The sequence below is a fragment of the Apodemus sylvaticus genome, chromosome 11 (genome assembly GCF_947179515.1).
Source record: "Apodemus sylvaticus chromosome 11, mApoSyl1.1, whole genome shotgun sequence".
Taxonomy (NCBI): domain Eukaryota; kingdom Metazoa; phylum Chordata; class Mammalia; order Rodentia; family Muridae; genus Apodemus; species Apodemus sylvaticus.
Window position 1 is genome coordinate 101,245,982 of NC_067482.1, and position 19,957 is coordinate 101,265,938.

The window sequence follows — 19,957 nt, forward strand, 5'->3', positions numbered from 1 at the left end:
TTGTTTGGAAATTTTCTAGACTGTATATTTATTGCAGGAAATAAAACAGATGTTATCTCCTTGGGATGGATGTAATACGAGATTATCAGTTGATATCTTAACAGGTAGTATCCTCCAGAAAAAAATTATAAAAAATTGAAAAATTCTTCCATCATTTGCCTCTATTAGTTAATTTTGTGGAATAAGATTTTTTCAATGCTTATTTTTATTTTAGCTGCTTTATTTAGTTACTAAAGTAATTTAGACCAAGATGAGAAGAAATGAGTTAAGTTATTTTGAAATAGAGCATTTTATGGTTGGAAGAATTATTGCAGTTTTATAAAAAGTTTATATTAAAGCCTATCATGCCTATAATAAGAATTTGCATTTTAAGTCCTCAAAAACAACATTCAAATTTGATAAGTCCTTACTGCAATGCTTACCTTATTTCCTAAAGAAAACTTTGAAATGAACTTTCATAGTAGAAAATTTCAGTCTTAAAATTTGTTATAGAAGCAGGTGGCTGAGTTTCTTCTGCAACAAGCTCCTCACTTGTGGTCCTCACCTGCTCCTTGCCTGTGGTCCTCACCTGCTCTTCACCTGTTCTCCTCATCTGTTCCTCACCTGTTCTTCACACCTGCTCTTCACCTGTTCTCCTCACCTGTTCCTCACCTGTGCTCCTCACCTTTGCTCCTTACCTGCTCCTCACCTGTGCTCCTCACCTGTGCTCCTCACCTGTGTTCCTCACCTGCTCCTCGCCTGTGCTTCTCACCTGCTCCTTGCCTGTGCTCCTCACCTGTGTTCCTCACCTGCTCCTCAGCTGTGCGCCTCAGCTGTCTTCCTCACATGCTCTTCACCTGTTCCTCCTCACCTATGTTCCTCACCTGTTCCACATCTGTGCTCCTTACCTGTTCTCCTCACCTGTGCTCCTCGCCTGTGCTCCTCGCCTGTGCTCCTCACCTGTCCTCCTCACCTGCTCTTTACCCGTTCTCCTAACCTGTGTTCCTCACCTGTTCCTCACCTATGCTCCTCACCTGCTCTTCACCTGTGCTCCTCACCTATGTTTCTCACCTGTTCTCACCTGTGCTCCTACCGTGTTCCTCACCTGTGTTCCTCACCTGTTCTCCTCACCTGTTCTCTTCACCTGTTCTCCTCACCTGTGCTCCTCACTTGTGCTCCACACCTGCTCCTCACCTGTGCTCCTTACCTGTCCTCCTCACCAGCTCCTCACCTGTCCTCCTTACCTGTGCTCCTCACCTGCTCCTCACCTGTTCTCCTCACCTGTTCTCCTCACCTGCGCTCCTCACTTGTGCTCCACACCTGCTCCTCACCTGCTCCTTACCTGTCCTCCTCACCTGCTCCTCACCTGTACTCCTCACCTGTGCTCCTCACCTGCTCCTCACCTGTGCTCCTTACCTGTCCTCCTCACCTGCTCCTCACCTGTACTCCTTACCTGTGCTCCTCACCTGCTCCTCACCTGTGCTCCTTACCTGTTCTCCTTACCTGATCCTTACCTGTACTCCTCACCTGTTCTCCTCGCCTGTGCTCCTCATCTGCTCTTCACCTGTGCTCCTCACCTGTTCCTCAACTGCTCCTATAAGCTTCTCACTTCACTACTATTCAATGTGGGTATGCATAAAATTGTTACTTTGCTCTGTTGTTGCCCTCTCTACATGGTGTGAATAGATATAGAGTCCTCAAGAAAACTGTTCAATAACATGGAAGGATCCTGTCTAATTGTGACATCAAAGAAAACATGGTCCAACTGTCCTTGATTTCAGGCTTCTGACATTCCATGTTTACATGGAAACTCATTGTTTAATTCTAATACTTTAATATTGATTTTATTAAAGAATGAATAAAGTTTCCATATATTTTAATAATAAACTTTACTTCAATATAAAAAAATTTATTTTAAGATTTGATAAGAAAAATTATATTATTTTTAATGAGACAAATAGAATTGGGGGGTTCTAAAGAAATATCTCAGCAGCTAAGATATTTCTTATTTGATTATCCTTTTAGGTGACCAAGCTTCTATTCTCACCCCCTACATGGTGGTTCATAACCATCTGTAACTCCAATTCTAAAGGATCTCCTGGGGCCTCCTTGGCCCCATGTGCTACCCAGGCATACATGTAGGCAGAACATTTTATACAAAATAAAGATAAATGTAATAGCAATGATAGTAGTTGTGCTATTCTAAGATCATTTTGTGTATATGGCAGGATAAATCAAGTAATTGATTTTGTTACTATTGTTTGAAATCAAGATTGTCAATGTGAAAGAAGTTCACCTGTAAAACTCAAAGAAGAGGATACTAAAGAGATGGTTCAGGAAAGGAACAAGTTTCACTCTTGCATGGGACCCAAGTTCCATTTACAGAACCCACACCAAGAGTTTTACAATTGCGGACAACTCCACCTCCAGAGGGATGTGACTCCTCTGGCTTTATCAGGCATCTATACTCACATACACATGGGCAAACACAGTCACATGATTAATTTTTCAAAGCTAAACATCAAAGAACAAAGCTACAATCTTGTAATTTGTGTTTGTATTTTAATTAAAGAATGGAATGTGAACTCATGTAATCTTTTTTTTTTTCAAAATTGAGTTATTTCCTACACCCCTTCCACTGGACTTTATAGTCTAGCCCACAACTCCAACAGACAACTTCTGCTTTATGGGAAGCCATGTAAGTACTAGGGACCCCAGAAGACTTCTATTTTACTAAAGTACATGGAGCACTAGGAACTCCAGAGACTAAGAAGGTACCCAGAACCCCAGACATCACACAGGTACTCTGAACCCCAGAAGCAACATTAGTACCCAAAACTACAGAGATCCTACAGGTCACAAAAATCCCAGTCAAGACACCCCACTGGACCTGTAGACTTGCTGGCCATCAGAACACCAGGCTACTCAAGCCAAAAGACCAGAAAAGAAACAGAAACAAAAGGGAGAAATATCAAAAAAAAAAAAAAAACACAAAAAACCACTCACCTAAGATTAACTCAGAAGTCAGGATTAAACCCATAATAATTCCAAATCCAGATGACTAGAGACCAGCATAAGAATGCAAACAGCAACAACCAAGGCAATATAGCAGCACCAGAGCTAGCGCTCCTACTACAGCAAGCCCTGAATAGTCTAACACAGATGAATCACAAGAATATGACTTTAAATACAGTCTTATGAAGATGATAGAGGCCCTTAAATAGGGAATGAATAAATCCCTTAAAGAAATCCAGGAAAATACAAACAAACAAGAAATGAATAAAATTGTTCAAGATCCAAAAATGGGAATCAAAATCATAAAGAAAACACAAACTGAGGAAATGCTAGAAATGGAAAAACTAAGTAAGTGAACAAGAACTACAAACAGAAGCATCACCAATAGAATACAAGAAATGGAAGACAGAATCTCAGGTGTTGAGGATACAACAGAAGAAATAGATTTATCTGCCAAAGAAAGGTTAAATCTAAAATATATTCCTAACACAAAACATCTATGAAATTTGGGACTCTAAGAAAATAACAAACCTGAGGATAATAGAAACAGACAAGAAGATTCCCAGCTGAAAGGTCCAGAAAATATTTTCAACAAAAACACAGAAGAAAATTTCCCTACACTAAAGAAAGAGATCTTTATAAATGTACAAGAAGCTTACAGAACACCAAATAAATTGGGCCAGAAAAGAAATTCTTCTGACCACATATTAATCAAAACACAAAATTTATAGAAAATAAAAAATAACACTAAAATCTTCAAGGCCATTTTTGTACCCAGGATCCAGGTGATTCCACAGCCCTCTCTACACAGCCCTTCAGGAGAGTGTGAACTTCCAGCAGAGCTTTCACTTCTGGGCCCAGAGGTGAGATCTGCACTTTCTCTCCAATATTGGTCCAGAGGAGAATGGCTAGTAGCACATGAAGCATAGAGTGAAGAAGCTGGGACAGGAGCCTTCCTATCACCATCTGCATTCAGGAGCCCAGTGGCTCCACAGCCATCTATGCACAGATCCTGCCAGAAGAGAGTTGATCTCCCAGGAGTGCTGACACAGGCTTACAGGCCCACAGGAGAGACAAGTTCCAGTCAGAGACAGCAAGAGCAACTAACACCAGAGATAACAAGAGGGAGAAAGGCAAGTTCAAGAACCCTACCAACAGAAACCAAGGCTATGGGGCAATATCAGAACCCAGTTCTCCCATCACAGCAAGTCCTGGATACCCCAACATACCAGAAAAGCAAGAGTTATACCTCAAATTGCATCTCATGATGATGATACAAGCCTTTAATAAGATAAATAACTCCCTTAAAGAAATACAGGAGAACACAGATAAACAGGTAGAAGCCCTTAAAGAATTACAGGAAAACACAACCAAACAGATAAAGGAACTGAAAAAAAACTATCCAAGATATAAAAATGGAAGTTGAAACACTAAGGAAATCACAAAGGGAGACAACACTGGAGATAGAAAACCTAGAAAAAAAAATCATGAGTCATAGATGTAAGCATCACCAATAGAATACAAGAGATAGAAGAAAGAATCTCAGGTACAAAAGATACCATAGAAAACATTAACAGAACAGTCAACAAAAGTGCAAAATGCAAAAAGCTCCTAACCCAAAACATTCAGGAAATCCAGAACAAAATGAGAAAACCAAACCTAAGGATAATAGGGATAGAGGAGAGCAAAGACTCCCAAATTAAAAGGCCAGTAAATATTTTCAACAAAATTATAGAAGAAATTTTCTTAACCTAAAGAAAGGGATGCCCATGATCATACAAGAAGCCTATAGAACTCCAAAGAGATTGGACCAGAAAAGAAATTCTTCCTGTCACATAAGAATCAAAACACCAAATGCACAAATCAAAGAAAGAATACTAAAAGCAGTAGGGGAAAAATAGTCAACTAACATATAAAGGCAGTCCTATAAGAATTACACCAGACTTCTCACCATAGTCTACGAAAGCTAGAAGATTCTGGGCAGATGTCATACAGACCCTAAGAGAACACAAATGCCAGGCCAGGCTGCTATACCCAGCAAAACCCTCAATTACCAAAGATGGAGAAACAGAGATATTACATGACACAAGCAAATTTACACAAAATCTTTCCACAAATCCAGCCCTATCAAAGGATAATGAATGGAAAACCCAACACGATGAAGGAAACTACCCTCTACAAAAAGAAAGTAATCATCCATTAGCAAACCAATAAGAAGATAGATACATAAACCTAACTCTACCTTTAACAACAATAATACCAGGAAACAGCAATCACTTTTCCTTAATATCCCCTAATATCAATGGACTCAATTTCCCAATAAAATTAAGTAAACTAACAGACTGGATACATAAATAAGATTCAACATTCTGATGTTTACAAGAAACCCACCTCAGTGACAAAGACAGACACTACTTCAACGTAAAAGGCTGGAAAACAATTTTGCAAGCAAATGGTCCAACGAAACAAGCTGATGAAGCCATCCTAATATTGAATAAAATTGAATTTCAACCTAAAGCTATCAAAAAAGATATGAGGGACACTTCATACACATCAAAGGAAAAATACTCCAAGAACTCTCAATCTGAAATATCTATGCTCCAAATGCAAGGGTACCCACATTCATAAAAGAAACTTTACTAAAGTTCAAAGCACACACTGCACCTCATAAAATAATAGTGGGAGACTTCAACACTCCACTCTCAGCAATGGACAGATCATGGAAACAGAAAATAAACAGAGAAACAGTTAAACTAACAGAAGCTATGACACAAAGGGGTTTAACAGATATCTGTGGAACATTTTATCATAAAACAAAAGAATATATCTTCTTCTCAGCACCTCATGGTACCTTCTCCAAACTTGACCATATAATCAGTCACAAAACAGGCCTCAACAGATATAAGAAGATGGAAATATTCCCATGCATCCTATCAGATAATCACAGATTAAGGTTGATCTTCAGTAACATCAAAAACAACTGAAAGCCCACATATATGTGGAAGTTGAACAACACTCTCCTCAATAACTTGGTCAAGGAAGAAATAAAGAAAGAATTTAAAGACTTTTTAGAAATTGATGAAAATGAAGGCACAACATACCCAAACTTATGGGACACAATGAAAGCAGTGCTAAGAGGAAAACTCAAAGCTCTCAGTGCTTGCAAAAAGAAACTGGAGAGAGAGCATACACTAGCAGCTTGAAAGCACATCTGAAAACTCTAGAACAAAAAAAAAGCAAATACACCCAAGAGGTGTAGATGGCATGAAATAATCTAACTCAGGGCTCAAATCAAGCAAATAGAAACAAATAAAACTATACAAAAAATCAGCCAAACCAAAAACTGGTTCTTTGAGAAAACCAACAAAATGGATAAACCTGTAGCCAGACTAACCAGGTGGCACAGAAACAGTATCCAAATTAACAAAATCAGAAATGAAAAGGGAGACATAACAACAGAAAGTGAGGAAATCCAAAAAAATCATCAGATCCTACTACAAATGCCTTTATTTAACAAAAATGGAAAATCTGGATGAAATGGACAATTTTCCAGACAGATATCAGGTACCAAAATTAAATCAGGATCAGATAAACAAGCTAAATACCCTATAACCCCTAATGAAATAGAAGCAGTGAACAATAGGCTCCTACCAAGAAAAGACCAGGACCAGATGGGTTTAGTGCAGAGTTCTATTAGCTCTTCAAGGAAGACATTATACCAATACTCACGAAACTATTCCACAAAATAGAAACAGAAGGAACAATACCAATTTATTCTATGAAGCCACAATTACTCTGATACCTAAACCACACAAAGACCCTACAAAGAAGAACTTCAGACCAAATTCCCTTATGAATATTGAAGCAAAAATACTCAATAAAATTATTGCAAACCAAATACAAGAACTCATCAAAACGATCATCCATCATGATCGAGTAGGCTTCATCCCATTGATGCAGAGATGGTTCAATATAAGGAAATCTGTCAACATAATCCACTATATAAACAAACTCAAAGAAAAAAAACACATGACAATCTCTTTAGATGCTGAAAAGGCATTTGGAAAAATAACCCAACATCCTTTCATGATAAAAGTCTTGAAAAGATCAGGAATTTAAGGCCCATACATAAACATAGTAAAAACAATATACAACAAACCAGTAGCCAACATCAAACTAAATGGAGAGAAATTCTAAGCAATTCCACTGAAATCGGGGATTATACAAGGCTGCCCACTCTCTCCATACCTATTCAATATAGTACTAGAAGTCTTAGCCAGAGCAATTAGACAACAAAAAGAGGACAAAGGAATACAAATTGGAAAGGAAAAAGTCAAAATATCATTGTTTGCAGATGATATGATAGTATACTTAAGTGTCCCCAAAAATTACACAAGTGAACTCCTAAACCTAATAAACAACTTCAGCAAAGTGTCTGGATATAAAATTAGCTCAAACAAATCAGTGGCCTTCCTCTGCTCAAAGGATAAACAGACTGAGAAAGAAATTAGAAGAAAAAACTCCCTTCACCATAGTCACAAATAATGTAAAATGCCATGGTGTGATTCTAACAAAACAAGTGAAAGATCTGTATGACTTCAAGTCTCTGAAGAAAGAAATCAAAGACAATCTCAGAAGATGGAAAGATCTCCCATGCTCATGGATTGGCAGGATTAATATAGTAAAAATGTCTAACTTGCTGATAGCAACCTACAGATTCAATAAAATCCCCATCAAAATTTCAACTCAATTCATCATAGAGCTAGAAAGAGAAATTTGAAAATTCATCTGGAACAACAAAAAAACCCAGAATAGTGAAAACTATTCTCAACAATAAAAGAACTTCTGGTGGAAACACCATCCCTGAACTCAAGTTGTACTAGAGAGAAATCATGATAAAAAAAACTGCATGTTATTAATAACAGTGGCAGGCAGATAGATCAATGGAAGAGAATTGGAGACCCAGAAATTAACCCAGGCATCTACAGTCACTTGATCTTTGACAAAGGAGCTAAAACCACCTAGTGGAAAAAAGACAGCATTTACATTAAATGGTGCTGGTTCAACTGGCAGTCAACATGTGGAACTAGCAAATTGATCCATTCTTATCTCCCTGTACAAAACTCAAGTCCAAGTGGATCAAGGACCTCCACATAAAACCAGATACACTGAAACTAATAGGAAATAAAATGGGGCTTTGAGCACATGGGCACAAGGGAAAAGTTCCTGAATAGAACACCAACAGCTTAAGCTCTAAGATCAAGAATTGACAAATGGGACCTCATAAAATTGCAGAAGACTACCAATAGGACAAAATGGCAACCAACAGATTGGGAATAGATCTTTATCAATCCTACATCTAATAGAGGGCTAATATCCAATATATACAAAAACCTCAAAAAATTGGACTCCAGTGAACCAAATAACCCTATTAAAAATGGGTTACAGAGCAAAACAAAGAATTCTCAACTGAGAAATCTTGAATGGCTGAGAAACACCTAATGAAACACCTAATGAAATGTTCAACATCCTTAATCACCAGGGAAATGCAAATCAAAACAACCCTGAGATTCTATGTCACTCCAGTTAGAATGGCCAAGATCAAAAACTCAGGGGACAGCAAATGCTGGAGAGGGTGTGGAGAAAGAGGAACACTCTCCATTGTATTTGCAAACTGTTAACACTACACTGGCAATCAGTTTGGCGGTTCCTCAGAAAATTGGACATAGCACTACGTGAGTACCCAGCTATACCACTCCTGGGCATATACCCAGAAGATGCTCCAACATGTAATAAGGACACATGCTCTACTATGTCCATAGCAGCCTCATTTATAAGAGCCAGAAGCTGAAAAAAACCCTAATGTCCCTCAACACAGGAATAGATACAGAAAATGTGGTAAATTTACACAAAGGAATACTACTCAGCTATTAAAAACAACAAATTCATGACATTCTTAAGCAAATGGATTGAATTAGACAATATCATCCTGAGTGAGGTAACCCAATCATGAAAGAACATACATGGTATGTACTCAAAGGTAAGTGGATATTAGCCCAGAAACTTGGAATGCCCAATATACAATTCACATACCATATGAAGCTTAAGACAGAAGATCAAAGGGTAGATACTTTTGTTCTTCTTAGATAGAGTACGAAATATCCATGGGAGGAAATACAGAGACAAAGTGTGGGCCAGAGACTTAAGAAAAGGCCATCCAGAAACTGTCCCTCCTAGGGATCTATCCCTTATACAGTTATATAACCCACACACCATTGTGGATGCCAACAAGTGATTGCTGACAGGAGCCTGAGCTGTCTCCTGAGAGGCTATGCCAGTGCTTGAAAAACACAGAGGGGGATGCAGTGAAATGATACACTGGTATTCATTTTGAAGCAAGTCAGTAAAGGGACGTAGGTGAGAAGTTAAGGAGAGCAAATATGCCTAAATCTTGATAATTATGAGCAGAGGAGACAGACATCACTGCAATGGTATCTGCCTAGTTGAAATTATTTATAATGAAACAATTTAGATTAATGCAGTTGAAAATCAGGAGATGAGTAAGAAATAAATAACAGTGCAGAAAAGCATCACAGGAGGATGGTTTATTCATCCATGGAGTCCTTAGGCAGGAGGGACATACAGTAACACAGGGAAGAAGTGACTAGTGCCCTTGGGAGGCAGAGAGGAAAACCAGCCTGGACCACATGGTAGCACCATGTCTCAAGAACAAAAGGAAACAGGAGGAGGGGAGGAAGGTTGAGGGAAAGTGGGGAGAGAAAGAGAGAGAGAGAGAGAGAGAGAGAGAGAGAGAGAGAGAGAGAGAGAGAGAGAGAGAGAGAGAGAGAGAGAATGACAAGGGTGAGGAAAGATTTCGTCATGTGCTATACGTATGTCTGTGTATAGATATCTCCATAGAACATTTGAAAAAGAGCATTCAACATTTGAATTTTTAAAAAAATAGGAAAAGAGTAAAATGCTCATTATTTTCTAGAATGTGAACATTTTGAAATTTTGAGTTATTCAGTCAAGTTATTTCTAAGTTCCAGAAATCAAACAAAAATGGTGACTTCTTATAAAGCACATTTCTACTGGAGTGGATTTCCACATTAAAGCTCTGTCCTGTAGGTGTGCAGGGTGGGAAAACAGACTCAGCCCCACCTTCTGCTTGATTGCTTGCTCATCCCACTACTCACTCAACATACACCTTGAAACATGATCTTTGCTTTGAAAAACATTTTAACAGTCTCCATCTGTGCTCCAAAGCTAAGGCTGTCCAACAACCCTCCTCATATAAATCCTGACAGGAGAGAGCTGAGCTCTAGAGGAGCACTGACATCCCTAAGATCACAGGCTCACAGGCCCACAGAAGGAACAAGCTCCATTCAGAGACAGCAAAACCAATTAACACCAGATATAACCAGATGGCAAGAAGCAAGCTCAAGAAATTAAATGAGAGAAACCAAGGCACCATCAGAACCCAGTTCTCCCACCACAGCAAGCCCTGGATACCCCAACACACTGGAAAGGAAAGGTTCAGACTTAAAATCTCATCTAATCATGATGATAGAGGACTTTAGAAAGATATATACAACTCCTTAAGGAAATACAGGAGAACATAGGTAAACAGGAAGAGGCCTTAAAGAGGAAACACAAAAATCAGTTAAAGAATTACACGAAAACACAACCAAAAACAACTGAAGGAGTTGAACAAAACCATCCAGGAACAAAAAAGGAAATAGAAACAATAAGGAAATCACAAAGGGAGAAAACCCTAGAGGTAGAAAACCTAGGAAAGAGATCAGGAGTCATACATGCAAACATTGCCAACAAAATACAAGAGATAGAAAAGAGAATCTCGTGTGCAGAAGATAGCACAGAAAACTGACACAACAGTCAAAGAAAATGCAAAATGCAAAAAGCTTCTAACCCCAAATATCCAGGAAATACAGGACACAGTGAGAAGACCAAATAAAAGGATAATAGGTATAGAAGAGAGTAAAGTTTTCATAATTAAAGGGCCAATAAATATCTCCAAAAATTATAGAAGAAAACTTTCCTAACCTATAGAAAGATATGCCCATGAACATACAAGAAGCCTACAGAACTCCAAATAGATTGAACCATAAAAGAAATTCCTACTATAACATAATAATCAAAACACCAAATGCACAAAATGAAGAAAGAATATTAAAAGCAGTAAGGGAAAATGGCAATATCAAACCAAATGGAGAGAAACTTGAATTCCACTAAAGTCAGGGACTAGACAAGGTGGCCTACTCTCTCCATACCTATTCAGTATAGTATTCAAAGTCCTAACCAGAGCAATTAGATGATAAAAGAAGGTCAAAGGGATACAAATTGGAAAGGAAGAAGTCAAAATATCACTATTTGCAGATGATATGATAGTATACTTAAGTGGTGACAAAAATTCCACCAGTGAAATCCTACAACTGATAAACAACTTCAGCAAAGTGGCTAGATATAAAATTAATTTGAACAAATCAGTAGCTTCCTCTACTCAAAGAGTAATCAGGCTAAGAACGAATTAGGGAAACAACACCCTTCACAATAGTTACAAATAATATAAAATACTTTGGTTTGAGCCTAGCCAAGCAAGTAAAAGATCTTTATGACAATAACTTCAAGTCTCTGAAGAAAGAAATTTAAGGAGATGTCAGAAGTTGGAAAGACTTCCCACGCTCATGGATTTGCAGGATTAGTAAAGTAAAAATGGCCATCTTGGTGAAAGCAATCTAAAGATTCAATGCAATCCCCATCAAAACTCCAACTCAATTCTTCATAGAGTTAGAAAGAACAATTTGCAAATTCATTTGGAATAACAAAAAAAAAATCAGGGTGGCAAAAATCATTCTGAACAATAAAGGAACTTCTGGTGGAATCACCATCCCTGACCTCAAGCTGTATTACAGAGCACTAGCAAGAAAAACTGTGTGGTATTGGTACAGAAACAAGCAGATAGATCAATGGATGAAGACCTAGAAATGAACCTACACACCTATGGTCACTTGATCTTTGACAAAGGAGCTAAAACCATCCCGTGGAAAAAAGACAGCATTTTTAACAAATGGTGCTGGTTCAATTGGAGGTCAGCATGTAGAAAAATGGGCATCGATCCATCCTTATCTCCTTGTACAAAGCTCAAGTCCAAGTGGATTAAAGACCTCCATATCAAACCAGATACACTGAAACTTATAGAGGAGAAAGTGGAGAAGAGCCTTGAGCACATGGGTACAGGAGATTTCCTGATCAGAATACCAATAGCTTATGCTGTAAGATCAAGAATAGACAAATGGGACCTTGTAAAATTGCAAAGCTTCTGTAAAGTAAAGGACACTTTGTCAATAGGACAAAACAGCAACCAATCCAACATCCTATAGAGGGCTAATACCTAATATATACAAAAACTCAAGAAGTTAGACACCAGAGAACCAAATAATCCTATTAATAATTTGGGTACAGAGCTAAACAAAGAATTCTCAATTGAGGAAACACGAATGACCCAGAAGCACCTAAATATGTTCAACTTCCTTAGTCATCAAGGAAATGCAAATCAAAACAATCCTGAGATTCCACCTCACACTAATTAGAATGGCAAAGATCAACAATTTAGGTGAGAGCAGATGTTGGAGAGGAAGTGGAGAAAGAGGAAGACTCCTCCATTATTTGTGGGAATGCAAACAATGTGATTTCCACCACTATGGAAATCAGTCAGGTGGTTGCTCAGAAAACTGGACATGGTAGTACCTGGGGACCCAGCTATACCCCTCCTGAGCATATACCCAGAAGATGCCCCAACATGTAATAAGGACACATGCTCCACTATATTCATAGCAGCCTTATTTATAATAGCCAGAATTGGAAAAACCTAGATGTCCTTCAACAGAGGAATACATACAGAAAATGTGATACATTTATGCAATGGAGTACTACTCAGCTATTAAAAACAATGGCTTCATGAATTTCTTAGGCAAATGGAGGGAACTAGAAAATGTCATCCTGAGTGAAGTAACCCAATCAGAAAAGAAAACACATTGTATGCACTTATTGATAAGCAGAAATTAGTCTAAATTCTCAGAATACCCAAAATATTATTAACAGACCATTTGAAGCTCAAGAAGAAAGATCAAAGTATGGCTGTTTCAGTTCTTCTTAGAAGGGGGAACAAAATACTCATGGGAGGAAATACAGAGACAAAGTGTGGAGCAAAGACTAAAGAAAAGGCCCTCCAGACGCTGCCCTACCTGGGGATCCATTCCATATACAGTCACCAAATCCAGACACTATTGTGAATGCCAAGATGTGCTTGCTGACAGGAGCCTGATATAGCTGTCTCCTGAGAGGCTCTACCAGAGCCTGGCAAATACAGAGGCTGGTGCTGGCAGCCAACCTTTCAACTGTGCATTGGGCCTCCAGTGGAGGAGATAGAGAAAGAACTGAAATAGCTAAAGGAGTTTGAAACCCATAGGAAGAACAACAGTGTCAAACATCCACACCCACGAGAGCTCCCAGAAACTAAACTACACATGGATGGACCCAGCTCAAGCAGTATATGTAGCAGAGGATGTCAGATGTCATTGTTGGACATCAATGGGAGAAGAGTCCAATGTCCTGGGTAGGTTAGATTTCCTAGTGTAGGGTAATGCCAGAGTGGGGAGGCAGAAGTATATGGGCTGGTGGGTGAGCATCCTCACAGAAGCAGGGGGAGGGAGGATGGGCTAAGGTATTTCCAAAGGGGAAGCCAGAAAGCAGATATAACTTTTGAAATGTAAATGAATAAAATATCCAATAAAAACTTTTTAGCTCCACTATTGGGGACCCTGTGCTCAGTTCAATGGCTGGCTGAGAGTGTCCCCCTCTCTATTTGTCATGCACTGGCAGAGCTTCCCAGGTGACAGCTGTATCAGGCTCCTGTCAGCAGCACTTGTTGGCATCCACAATAGTGTCTGGGTTTAGTAACTGTGTATGGGTGAATCCCTAGGCGGGGCAGTCTCTGGATGGTCTTTCCTTCAGTCTCTACTCCATACTTTGTCTCTGTATCTCCTCCTGTGGGTATTCTGTTCCCCTTTCTAAGAAAGGCCACAGTACCCATACTTTGTTCTTCCTTCTTCTTGAGCTTCATTTGGTCTGTGAATTGTATCTTGTGTATCCCAATCTAGAGAAAGGACCCAAGGAGCTGAAGTGGTTTGTAGCACCATAGAAGGAACAACAATATTAACCACCCTGTACTCCCAGAGCTCCCAGGGACTAAACCACCAACCAAAGAGGACACATGGATATGTGCATATCCAGCAGATGCATATACAGCAGAGGATGGCCTTGTTGGACATCAAAGGGATGAGAGGCTCTTGGTCCTGAGAAGGCTGGATGCCCCAGTGTAGGGGATTGCCAGGATAGGGAAGCTGGAGTGTATTGGTGAGTAGGGGGATAGGGAATAAGTTAGGGGATTTTCCGGGGAGGCAGGAAAGGGGACATTTGAAATGTAAATAAGGAACATATCAAATAAAAAATCTTTTTAAAAGATTTTAATGCGGGGCTGGAGAGTTGCCTCTGCAGTTACATGTATTGGCTCTTCCAGAGGACAAGGGTTCCAATCCGCAGCCTCCAAGTGGCAGCTCACATCTGAACTTCAGTTCCAAGGGATTTGCCACCCTCTTTTGGTCTCTGTGGGCACTACACATGTGTTATATAGACAAAAACAAACAACACACACACACACACTCATACATTTAAAAATATTTTATTTTGTTATTTTTGTATTTGAATGTGTATGCTCTGTGTGTATAAGTCCCAATATATTAAGAAAGAAATGTGCCACTGCAGGTATGTCTGGAGAGCAAAAGATAACTTGGTTCTCCCCTTTTTCCTTGGTATACGCACATACAATATAATACATGTATAATATTTATATATTTAATAATACATATTTTCAGCATACATACTTCTTTGATTTTATTATCAAATGCCTAGAATTTTGCTCTGTATCTTCTTAATGTTACTACTGGTTTTGATCTTGGAGCCAAAACTGAAGCAATAGTCTACTGATTTTATGGTCTTACTCACCTATAGATAAATTTTAAATGTTGTCAGCTCTGTACATATTTACTCACTTGAAGTTCATATGCCTTCATTAGTTTTTTGACATTTAAACATAGAAGTTGATGCTTTTAAATTTTATATAGTAGATAAAATTCATATACATACCAAGTTGAAGACATCCCCTCTTCAGCCTTCCATGACAGACTATACTGCTGTTTCGTTTGCTGACAATTTTTCTGGCAGTCACCATTACTCTTTTCAGGTAAAAAGATTATATATTATGAAATGCACAGCTATAAAGTTTTGATGAATGAATTTCAAAATGTAGATCATAAACTACAGAATCTGTCCATTACCTAGTCATTTTCCTGCTAGTGAGGTATTTTTATTCATTTAAAGTGTACAGTTTTGGGTTGATGAGACTGCTTACTGGGTAAAGGTACTTGTACCTAAGCCCCACAGGCTGTGTTTGATCCCTGTCTCTAGACCCAACAAGGGAGAAAGAGAGAACCAACTCCTACAAGTTGTCTTTTGATCTCCAGACCTGCCTGCTGTGGCATGTTTCCCCCTTACTAAACTCATGTAATAAAAGTATATTTTAAGAGCACTGTTTAAAATGGTTTCTGATATATTCACATAGTTTTATAATTCTTACCACTATCAACTTCAGAACATTCCCCAGAAGCATCCTTATCATTAGCAGTCACATCTCATAGTCCTTCCTCGTCCCTCCCAGATCTCTGGACAAAGAGGAACACACTTTCTGTCTCTATAGATGTGATGATTCTATACATTTCTTATGAGTGGAATCATATTGTATGTTCACATTTGAGACTAACTTCAGTGTCTTCAAGTTTTATCCATGTTAAAGTGTGTATCAGTGTGTCTATTTTCTTTACTGTTGAGTATCAATTCCTTCTATAGTTTTTCCACATTTATCTACTTACCAGTAGCATTTGAATTGTGTTTCTATTTTATTGACTATTAACAAATAATGCTGGTATAGTTTTCCATGTGTTCTTATGGGGGATATGTGTTTTTGTTTCTATTGAACATACACTTATGAATAAAATTGGTATGACACTTGTTTAGAAAATTCAATACTTTGCAGAACTGACACTGTTTCCAAAATTGCTGAATAATTTTACATTCCTCATAACTGAACAAGGGTTCCAAATTCTCCACATTTTTGCCGGCACTTAGTACTGTCTTTTTGTTTTACCACAGCCATTCTACAGGGTGTGCCTATGTGTTTTTGATTTGAATTTTTTCCTAGTAGATAAAAATGGTCATAGTTTTTCATGTTTATCATTCCCTTGATTTAGATAGCTATCCTAATCTTTGGGTAAACAACAATTCAAATAGTTTGCCTATTTTTTTAAAAAAGATTATTTTATTTTTAATTATGCATATATGTGTCTGTATGTAGTGTATACTCTTGAGTGCAGGTGCCCACAGAAATCAGAAGAGGGTGTCAGATTCCCTGGAGCTGGAGTTATAAGCCATTATAAACTTCCCAGTTTAAATCCTGGGAACTGAATTACAGCCTTATGCAAGAACAGTGCATATCCTTGATTGATAAGCCTTTTCTTCATGCCCCTACTTTTACACCAGGACATTGTAAGAACATTTTACGTAGTCTACACACAATTCCTTTATTGGATATATGATGTTATATATTTCTCCAATCTGTAGGTTCTTTTTATCATTCTTCATCATATTATTAACATTCCAAAAGCTTTTATTTTTGATATAGTCCAATTTATCTATCATTCTGTTATTTGTTTGTTGATTCATTTGTTTTATATCTGAGAAATGATTGCTAGCCAATGCCATACATATTTGTTTACAAATGTAGTAGTGTGCTTAATATAATTTTTGTATAAATTTTGTATAAGAGCCAGAAGCTGGAAAGAACCCAGATGTCCCTCATTGAAGGAATGGATACAGAAAATGTGACATAGTTACACAATGGAATATTACTCAGCTATTAAAACAATGAATTCATGAAATTCTTAGGCAAATGGGTGGAACTGGAAAATATCATCCTAAGTGAGGTAACAAAAGAACACACATGGAATGCAGTCACTGATAAGTGGATATTAGCTCAGAAGCTCTGAATACCCAAGACACAACTCACATATCAAATCATTCCCAAGAACCCAAGAAGGAAGGAGAGGGCCCTGGTCCTGGAAAGGCTTGATGCAGCATTGTAGGGGATTACCAGAACAGAGAAGTGGGAGGAGTTTGATTGGGGATTGGGTGGAGGGAAGAGGGCTTATGGAACTTATGGGGAGGGGTGAACCAGGAAAGGGAAATTCATTTGGAATGTAAACAAAGAATATAGAAAAAAATATAAAAATAAAATAAAATCCGTTTTGGCTAGTAACCCAGAAGAGATAATTCTTTTTCCTCTTTTAAAATTTATTTATTTATTTATTTATTTAAATTTATTTATATTTCAATTGTTATCTCCTTATCCAGGAAAGTGTTATTTCCCCCTCCTGGAAAGCCCCCATCCCATCCTCCCTCTACCTGCTTCTATGAGGGTGTTCATCCACCCATCGACCCACTCCTGTCTCCCTGCCCTCAATTCTCCAATACTGGGGCATCTAGTGAACCTACATAGCACCTCTCCTCCCATTGATGGCTGACAAGGTCATCCTCTGCTATATATGTAGCCAGAGCCGTGTGTACTACTTGGTTGGTGGCTTAGTCCCTGGAGCTCTGGGGGAGGGGGATCTGGTTGGTTGATATTGTTGTCCTCCCTATGGAGTTGTGAACCCCTTCAGCTCCTTCAGTACTTTCTCTAACTCCTCCGTTGTGGACTCCATGCCCATTTCAATGGTTGGCTGTGAGCATCCACCTCTGTATTTGTAAGGCTCTGACAGGGCCTCTCAGGAGACAGCTGTATCAGGTTCCTTTCAGCAAGCCTTTCTTAGCATTCACAATAGTGTCAGAATTTGTTGACTGTATCTGGGATGAATCCCCAAGTGGGACAGTCTCTGGATGGTCTTTCCTTCATTCTCTGCCCTGCATTTTGTCTCCATATTTGCTCCTGTGAGTATTTTTCCCCTTTCTAAGTACAGAAACACCCACACTTTGATCTTCCTTCTTCTTAAGCTTCATGTAGTCTGTGAATTGTAACTTGGGTATTCAGAGCTTTTGGGCTAATATCTACTTATCAGTGAGTGCATACCATCAGTGTTCTTTTGTGATTGGTTTACCTCACTCAGGATGATATTTCCTAGTTCCATCCATTTGCCTAAGAATTTCATGAATTCACTGATTTTAATAGCTGAGTTATACTTCATTGTGTAAATGTACCACATTTTCTGTATCCATTCCTTTGTTGAAAGATGTCTGGGTTTTTTCCAGCTTCCTTGCTATTTTAAATAAGGCAGCTATGAACATAGTGGAACATATGTCCTCTTTATATGTTGGAGAATCTTTTGGGTAATGTCCAAGAGTGGTATACCTGGATCCTCAGGTATATTTTATATTGTTTGTGACTATTGTGAAGGGTGTTGTTTCCCTGATTTCTTTCTCAGCCAATTTATCCTTTAAGTAGAGAAAGGCTACTGATTTGTTTGAGTTAATTTTATATCCAGCCACTTTTCTTAAGTTGTTTATCAGCTATAGGAGTTCACAGGTGGAATTTTGGGGATCACTTAAGTATACTATAATATCATCTGCAAATAGTGATGTTTTATCTTGGAAAGATCAAGAATTCAAAACCCATACCTAAACATAGTAAAAGCAATATACAGCAGACCAGTAGCTAACATCAAACTAAATGAAAATAAACTTGAAGCAATCCCACTAAAATCAGGGACTAGACAAGGTTGCCCTCTCTCTTCCTGTCTATTCAACATAGCACTTGAAGTTCTATTAGAATAATTAGATGACAAAAGGAGAACAAAGGGATACAAATTGAAAAGGAAGAAGTCAAAATATCACAGATGATATGATAATATACTTAAGTGACCCCAAAAACTCCACCAGAGAACTCCTACAATTGATAAAAACAACTTCAGCAAAGTGGCCGGATATAAAATTAACTCAAACAAATCAGTAGCCTTCCTATACTCAAAGAATAAACAGGCTGAGAAAGAAATTAGGGTAATTATACCTTTCACAGTAGCCACAAACAATATAAAGTATCTTGGTGCCATACATATTTACTTGTTTGCCTTTTAATTAGTTCTATTGTTTTAGTTTTCCATGTAGATTAAATTTTATTTTAATTTTTGTGCATGATATAGAGAATTGGTAAGTTTTTCTTTTTATGCATGTGGACATGCAGCTGTCTCACTATCATCATTACCTGTACATCCAGCTTGATGTCCATGCCATGATTATTACAACATCATCCAACATTTTATGCTCAAACATGGCCAGCCATTATTCTTTGTGGATGCCTTGAAGGAGCCCGGAACAGGGTAATGAGATTGAGAGTTTCCTATGAGAACTGGTGACCTGGTTCAGTGTTCACAGAGAAAAGAGAACAGATGATTGTGGGTCTAGGTCTTGGAGCAGAATCATATGCAAGAGGTGAGATTTGGGGTTGCAAGATAACAGAAAAACGTCTGGCATGCCTACCAGTTACTGGGAACCCAACAGGTACTCAGAATTTTTACTGAGAAGAGAAATATGAGGAAGGAAACGGGTCTTACAGTGTGGCTCCAGAGTTGACTTTAAGCTCGTGCTTATGAGACGTGTTGAGGCAGCCAACTGCAGATGCCATTGAAAGTGTTGGCAATAAAAGAATTTCTGTCCTTCAAGGTAACAAATCTCAGACTGTGCCTAGAAAATCTTGCTTCAAATCTCGGCTTGTTCATGCTCAGCTTCCAGATGTGGCACACAAACATTCTCTCACTATCTCACAGCCCAGCCTCTCACC